This window comes from Coenobita brevimanus, chromosome 78, assembly GCF_032717465.1.
Source record: "Coenobita brevimanus isolate Jiangsu-jjx chromosome 78, ASM3271746v2, whole genome shotgun sequence".
Lineage (NCBI taxonomy): Eukaryota > Metazoa > Arthropoda > Malacostraca > Decapoda > Coenobitidae > Coenobita > Coenobita brevimanus.
In genome coordinates this window covers 13,473,579-13,482,377 of record NC_137031.1, presented here as the reverse complement: position 1 = coordinate 13,482,377, position 8,799 = coordinate 13,473,579, and the positions used below count along the sequence as shown (strand labels likewise).

Genomic DNA, 8,799 nt, shown 5'->3' with positions numbered 1-8,799 from the left:
TCTGGTGCCATAAGGTCACCTTCTGCCTCGCTCTCTGGTTGCACTAATTCCAGTAGACTTCTGTCCTGTTTCTTGGGGTTAAGATAAGTAATACTCGACTCGTCAACAACATGGTACGTCCCCAACACTTGTCCTGGGTTTAACTTCACTGGCCCCTTGGTTACGTTGGTAATGGGTATATAGCATGTCCTCTTATCACTAACCCTCATGGAACAATTGGATTCTAATGGAGCTTTACCCTTGGCCTTCTGAAATTTACTAACATGTAAGATATTTTCAGGTTTTCTGCCTTTTACCGCAATGGGTATTGACATCAATGTCTGTGCAGGTACCATGATCCTACATTTCACTTGTACTAGCTTTCCTTCTACCTTTCTTGTACAGTTAGACAGGAACCTTATTCTATTCATTGTTTAGCAAAGCTTATTTCAGATCTCGTACTGCTGACCACCCCAATGCATCACCTGACCTTCTCTGTCCCAAGTGAAAATCACCTTACCGATTAAGTCCGCACCCATGAACACTTCGGTTGACAAATAACAGTCTGGGACCAATACAAATCACTGCACTACGCTTGTCTCGGGGGCAATGTGCACTACCGATGAAACCTGGTCAACAATAGTTAACTTATGGTTGGATACTGAATGCAATGATCATCAACACTTGCTAATCTTTAATCCTAATCTATTTGCTGTACTCTCATCATTGTTGCTACACTACCCATATCTACAAAAGCTGAAACCTGATACTGTCCCAAAATAACGCGTATCACTGCAGTGTCTACTTCACCTAAAATTTTTTGGGCTTCCTCCACCTCAGCATCTGAAAGGTTCTGACATCTCTCAATCTGTTCTACATCCTGTACGCTACACACGACATGACTGGCAGTCGGCATTAACTCAGGCTCCTCTAGTCTTTCCCTAGGCAGTTGGGAGTCTGGATGCAACTGAGAATCCTGCTGTGGGAGGAGATTATCTGTTGCAGGAGGTATACTTGGCATACTTCTCTCTGGTTTTCTACTCAGGTTAGGTCTTCTAGAGTTAGCATTCAAGCAATCAAAACAACTTCCTCGCTCTGGTTTCCTTGGGCAACTCGCCCGGTCATGTTTACTGCCATTGAAACACCACCCACAAGGCCACATTGTAGGTCTAGGTTTAAAGGATACATGACGTACGGGTACTCAAGTCACTAGATGAGTGTTGTCACTGATTACTGGAGGTGTGACTCTAGTAGAGGTTGGAACATAGTTAACGCCAGACCCTTGTTCATCCAAAACTTTAGCCACTATATGCTACTGTCTATAACCTCTTTCTTTGTTTAATTCTGAAATGAAGACCTCCTCCACTCCCAGATCTTTAAACAACTCTAATCGTTCCCTAACTTCCTGGGGTACATTTTGTAGCACTGCTTTCTTCCACATCTGCTCCACATTGGGGGGGCTAATATGGGGATGTTCTCTACAAATTGCCCTAATGTTACTCTTGAATTGTCTAACAAATATCTTAGGTGGATCCTCAGAGTTATACTCCATTCGGGCAAGCTCGCGGAATGCATCAGCTATCACTGCAGGACCTCTGAACTCGTGTTACAACAATATCTTGACGTCCCCATAAGTACCACCTGCCTCACATAAGCTTAACTCTCCCAGAACATATGTACGCAACTTTGTGTCTGTACAGGTGAGCACTACCGCGTTCCGCTGTTCTTAGTTAGCAGTCACTGACTCCACCTGCATTAACCCACCCCGTCCCAACCAATTTTCCACCACTGACTCCCCCCAATCCCAACCAATTTTGGAAAAAAAAAATTAAGCTCAAATCTCCGCTTCCGGTGAGAAACATTAAAAATTCATAGAGAAGTCGCTCACCTGAGGTTTAAAATACTTGATACAGGTAGCAATACCCCTTACCTTACTGGGTTTTCTATTAAGCTGGCTCCAAAGAAAACGAGTTCTATGGGAGGGTAACTATTCCACACCACTCATAAACGGTATTTATTTATTTATTTGGTACAAATTTATATGTAGTACGAGAGTATATTGGTTTTCACACAGTAATATAGGCGATATAATCATTGTTTTACTCACCAAACACATCAACATACCTCACCTTTTTTGCGGCGTGACCTGATGATCATTTCTGACTGTTTCATCCTCCAATGCTACGTAAATTTTGTCCTACACATTGTCATCGATTGGGGTGTCACTGTGGTCTTGAATTTCGTACTGTGGCATGACAGGTCTTTACTGCCCAGGTCACTGGTAACAGGTGAATTGCCGAGACAATGGCGTGCGGAAGGGGGGGGGGTCATGCGGGGTAAGGCATTGTCGCTGCCTGGCATCTTGCAGAGGAAGGTGTCCTGTTTATACGTACGAAATATCATGCACAAAATTTGAAAAATGTCCAAATGATGGACCTTGCAATTGCAGCACATTTATATACGTCAAAGGGATTCACAATGACAAAATGTGTGGGCTTGTATATAAGTCAACGGGAGTCGGCAGGTTAAAAAGTGATCCACCAGGGTCCTAGTATGTAGACCATACATTTCACTCATCCTTAGAACGTCAACATCCTTACACTCTAGTTCTACCGAATTTCCCTGACAGCTCTGCATACCTCATAGAGACAAATTTGACCACTGTGGAGTTGACTGTCTAAATGGATTTCCAGACTTTACAGGGGTAAACTGTTATGGGCCTCCAATCTTAGTAGAGGTGAGTCCAGGTGGGCTGAACTTCTCCAATCCTCTAATACGCTCAAAACACTCATCAGTTGCAGATGGTTCCTGCTTTACACCTACTTCCTCAGGCATTTCAGTCTCAAGGTCGATTAATTTTTCAACAGAGGACTCCATCATGAATTACATGCAACACCAAAATAGTACATACAACAAATTAATGCACATACCCTACAATTCTACATATAATCTCAAATACATATATCTTTGAGAACTGGGGGATGAGCTATTACCTTACTTAGATTTAATGAGAATCATCCAAATGACCTCTCAGTTATTGCTTACAGGTTTAATTACTCTCACATTAATAGGTCATCCAACGCTGCAACACCACTTCTACTGGTACGGTCTGCAATCCAGACATCTATTTGGTCAAAAGGGGCAGAAATCAAGTCACAAGTGATGACCACTGTGTGCTGGAACGGTTGGGAACTCAGACTGATGGAGACTCTCTCCCAACAGTGGCTTCTTTGGTTGCGTTTATTACATTTCAAGTGGTCAAGTTAAGAGTGGTAGCATGCCAAAATGGCAGGGATCAGTCTCCACCCAGCCAACCCAAGCCCGACCTTCTCAATTTCCCAAAATGCTCCTGGGATACACATTAACATGCTACTAGGTAATCTCTATACCACCAGTTCTCAAGGGTTATACAAACAATAAAGTTCGATTGGGAAGAAATATGTATTAACAAGACCAAAAAATGAGTAGAAATCTTCTCATTCACTAGCCTTACATATTAAACTGAATGAGTTGGTACGTTACTCACAAATATTAGGTCCTAATATCAAATTCCACTAAACTTAGCTACATGGTCCCAGGTTCAATCCAGTGTGGTTCTTGATAATCGTCCCTCAGAGCTCATAGTTCACTGGTTCAATCTTCTCATATTTTTTACCTTGACATCCACACTGGGACCTTGACCTTGACTCACTCACTGAGACTGACCTCTACACTTCGACCCTGTTGAACATCTCAACGGCCGGGACGAGATGACACTTCGACGCAGAATAGGAAACCCAAGAGTGGCCACAGGATCTCCTTCTACCGCACTGATGTGGTGGTGGTGTGGACAAGTCCCAGGGGTTCGTGACGGACGCTGGAGTCAATGGAAGGTTAGAAAACTCAAAAATAAGGACGCATCACTCACGCACAACCACCTGCCTCCGGGGCCATTATGTAACTAGGTAACTTAATACAGATAGATAGTTTATTGACCACAGCTTACAATATATTCTCATATACACAATCACAAAAACATATATGTATATAATTTGTACAAAAGATTATAACAAATTCACAATACTAAACAGCCATAGTCCACAAAATAATTCATCAAAATACACCCAAAAGACTTACCGGTATCTAAGCAATTACAATAACAAAACAAATGATGAATCAGCTGACAAACGTTAATGATACACCATTAAGATATCATGAATTACTTTGCATGTTTTTTCAAGAGTAAAAGCTTCTCCGAAAAGATCCGCCATTCTCCTAAAATTATATTGTTCTCTGATATCCTCTGTTAAAGGGCACACCTCTACCACATGTCTCTCTGTTTGAATAAGACCACAGATACATAATCTCTCCTCAATGGGAAGACTACCACGCCCCCTCCTGTTCCACCTACCAGTCTCCACCGCCAAGCTATGGCCACACACACGGAATCTTGTGAATGACATACGATGTGACTCGCTGACCAAGTGTTTTGTTTTATATATATCATGTAATACAAAGTCAGGAGTAATTTCTCTATAAACGCGACACCTAGATGCAACTGAGTCTGTAATCATATTGTGAACATTAACAATTAAGGAAGATTTGCCAGAGACTTCATTCTGAATGAACTCCTTAACAATTTTCCCTGTGTGCGTCCTTGCGTCAGTGGTAATTCTGATGGTAAGTGACAGCGGATCGTCATGCATAACAGATCTCTCTAACCACATTCTATGAAAAAACTTGTGTTGGGACCACTTAATAAAGTCCTGAGGTGTCGGATAGCCCGCCTCAGCATAGCACACAAGGTTGGATGTCGACCTTCTCACTCCCAACAATTGTTTCAATGCCCAGTTGTAAAGTTTAATGACAGGTTTAACGTCGTCACCAACCCATGACTCACAACCGTACATTAGGGATGAGATCAAGGCTGCATCAAACACTCTTCTTTTTACAATAAACGGGACATCATTATTCTTATTTACAAAAGACACATAATTCAAAACATGACATAGCTTGTTTTTTGCATGCAGCTGAACGGCTGAGGACACGGAGCCATCACTCGTGAAGGGTGAGCCTAAGTACACGTAACTAGAACATTGCTCAATAACCATGTCCCCCACATAGATCGGCTCTGCGTCCCCATCCTCGCCATTTATCACAAAAAATTTAGTCTTACTACTGTTTATCATCATCTCATAATCTTGACAGTATTGGTATGTTATCTCTAGTTTCCGTATCATGCTATCTCTGCTTGTTGAAAGCAACACAGTATCGTCCATCATGACTAGGATGTGTAACCATTGCAGAAATCCTTCTGGGTGACATTTTCTCCTTCATTACCTTTATCAATTCATTGACAAAGAGTACAAATAAGAGGCATGAGGTCGGAGATCCTTGCCTAACACCTACTGTAGCAGTCATGACGGCAGCGCCCACAATACTCTCCGTTACCCGGTACATCGCTGCTATTGCTGCTAGCATCACCACGCCACAAGTTAACCTCTTTAGAACTGAAAACAACTCTCGTCTCGGAACTAAATCATACGCCTTAGAAAAATCTATAAATGTTACAAAAAATTTTTGTTTCTTTCTCTTTGCAGTATCAATAAGGAGGCGCAAAGTAACTATATGTTCCGTACAACCACGGTTCTTTTGCGCTCCTGCCTGTTCCCTGAAAGGACTAAACCGTCTTCCTAACTGCTCACATAACACCATGTCATACAGTTTAGCTATGCAATTTATGACACTGATTCCCCTATAATTATTAGGGTCTCCTCTGTTTCCCTTCTTAAAAATAGTGAACATTTTTGCCCTCTTCCATGAGCTAGGATACAAATCAGAGAAAAACACATTGTTAAATAACATTGTAATAGCAAGTATCCAATACGCTGGGAGTAGAGTCAACACATCTGGGGGGAGCCCGTCTGGCGACACGCTTTATCAGGCTTTATTTTCTTTACTTGTTGGTGCACCTGTGCAGGCGAGATGGGCTCATCCAGTACGGGGATAGTGAAATCAGTTGTCACCTCATCTACAACCTCATTGTTCACATCCGCTCTGTTCAGCACAGACTCAAAATGGAATTTAAAATCCTCATCACTGGGGCACAAGATTTCATCAGGTCTGGCCATGTTAAAGTCTCCTTTCCAATCAATTGCTCTCCACGCTCTTGCATCATCAGCATCATCCAGCAGCCTCTCCCACCTGCCAAGATTACCACCTATCTCTACTGCTCTGTCTACCCTGCCTACATTGTCCTCCACACACGAGTATAAAGCGTCAGTGATGCGCTTCTCAAAAGCATCAACATTTACATAATCTTCATTAGGTACTCTTTGCATAATATTATTCACAAATGCTTCTTCGTTGATTCTGTTAAATCTGAGTGACTTTCTCATTAAACAAGTCTTGCCAGCATTTCCATGAAGGGCTGCGTGATCCCCTAGCGACCCCGCCCTAGTCATGAGACTGTCCAAATCTATGCCTGAACACGTAACTGTTACTGTAATGGGGGCATGATCGGAAGGGAGGTCACCCAGCCTTAACACAGAAAAATCACCCATATAGTCTATCAGAGACGGTGACGTCACACATGTATCCACCTCCGAAACCCAGGTGCCGCGTCTCCAATATGTTTTATTACCAGGAAAATGTTTGTCACCATACATGAGGTTATTAATGACAACCAATCTGTTATCAATACATATAGTACACAACAATTCAGCGTTATCGTTAGCCCTGTTTACATCATCGTGAATCACTGGGTATGACATATCATTTACATTAGGTATCTCCGCTATCGACAATAATTGCCTCATACTTTTCCCAAATCTAGCATTCATGTCACCAATTATGAAGTATCCTTTATATGCGTACCTAGAATTTACTTTTACTTGGATTGAGGCAAATAATCGTGGGAGTAATACGGGGAGTCACATGGACGAATGTAACAGAAACCAAACAACACACCATCAATGTTACGAAACTGCATCCAAACTTGATCTCCAATGCTTGTGTCGACATCAAATACCAACATAGATAACCAGTTCCACCCCATTCCGCTGAACCAACTACCTTACTCCTATAAGTTACATATCCGGGGAATGACACTGACATAGACGTCTTAACCTCATTAATACTAATCACATCATAATTATGTAGCATCTGCTGCACATTTGTTTTTTCTAACTTTGTGCGCACTCCACCTATATTCCATGACGGTATGCTTATTTTCCTTACGTGTAATCCAAAAAAAAACTGAGGGTTCCAGCTATCAATTACATCTGCATCCCTATACAGCTTCCGTTCTCGAGTATCAAGACGAATCGTGCATCCTGCATTCTCCGGTCGAGCCTTCTCTGTCGTCTTTGCTTCACGTAGTATCTTCCACTCTCACCTGACACTCGGGTGGACATCCCTATTGACGTAAATCCCGTTGAAATCACTCCCAGAGGTTTTAAGGCAGCTGGCATTGTCCAAGATGAGACTGCCTTGATTCTTATCAGCCAAAGTGAACAAAATAGGGCAGCGCCTGGTGCCAGATGAAGCATTGTTTCCCAGCCGACGATGTGTTCCACCCACACCTGCTACATCAATTTGGGACCAAATCTTGCCGATTTTGTCCTCATCTGCCGTGGCACCATCCAATGCTTCGTTTTTATCAGGCACGCCGAGAATAATGATGTTCGACTCTCTTTTCGGTCCAGTGCTTCTAAGAACTGCTGTTGCTTCACCATTATCTCAGCCTGCCTGTCGACCCGAGCCTTGAGTTCAGTGTAGTTTTTGTTCAGTATGCTATCAGGGGAGGTAATCATGTCTCTCAGTAATTTCACCTCATTCATAACATCGTCAAGTCTCTTATTAATCTTCGACAGTTCACCATCCTCTGTGTTAGATGATAAAATGGAATCAATTAAATCATCCTTGTTGATCTTGGCCAGGTGGTTACGCTGAAGTTTACGTAGATCTGACGGCTGCTTGGCTGCCATGGTGACGCTGTGACGTCAGACCTCTAATGCGCATGCGCGGACAGGATTTGGCGATTTGAGGGAGAATTTTTCCAGTGGTCGCCTTATTCTTAAGACTATTTCTATCTTCTACAATCGCTCCAAAGTGAATTAAGTGGATCGTTGTGGCCTTACTGCATTCATGTACCGAAGGTTGCAGTCTGGTGTCTCCGGGAGCCTTCAGAAGTCCACAGAATGGCGAAAAAACTTGAGCTCAGTCAGCCTGTTGTTTACACACATTCTGATGACGTCTGTTTATACATTCTGATGACGTCCGCATAGAAACAACTATACCCTGGCCACACTCTCCCACTAAACCAAACTTTTGGTCATATAAAATGGACACTATACAACTCATCATCACTTCCAGGCACTACATCCGCCCACGGTTAGGCAAAACAAAAAGATTGGGTGACTGGAACTGAACTCCTCGGATATACCTAGTACCCATACTTAAACTCTGTACGTAAGTTCACCTACTTGACCAGTTTCCCTCAATACTGCTACTGTGGGGCCTTCGACACGCTCCTTGCTCGTGAGGGGAAACCAATCTACATGCCTCCAAAAACACCAGCCAACGTGTCCTATACTGCGACATGCTTGGGAACAGTCGGCGGACATCCTGTAAAAAAAAAAAAAAAAAAAAAATCCTCTACCACGAGTAAATTTTCTCATGCTACTCACGATATGAAACTGATGACGTATGCCACTCGCCAGGTATATTACTCACAAGGAGAATGCCCTGCTACAAGGAGAATCTTTGTGCTTAGCTGAGAGTAACACGAGCCGCTTCACTGCGTTCTGTCCAGAGAGACTGAGTGAAACGTACCTACCT

At 42.8% G+C, this 8,799-nt stretch overlaps 1 pseudogene; it reads right to left on the bottom strand.

The window, feature by feature from the left end:
- Positions 1 to 495: 495 nt before the first annotated feature.
- On the bottom strand, positions 496 to 7,946 carry LOC145408704 (uncharacterized; annotated as a pseudogene).
- Between the last annotated feature and the right edge of the window lie 853 nt (positions 7,947 to 8,799).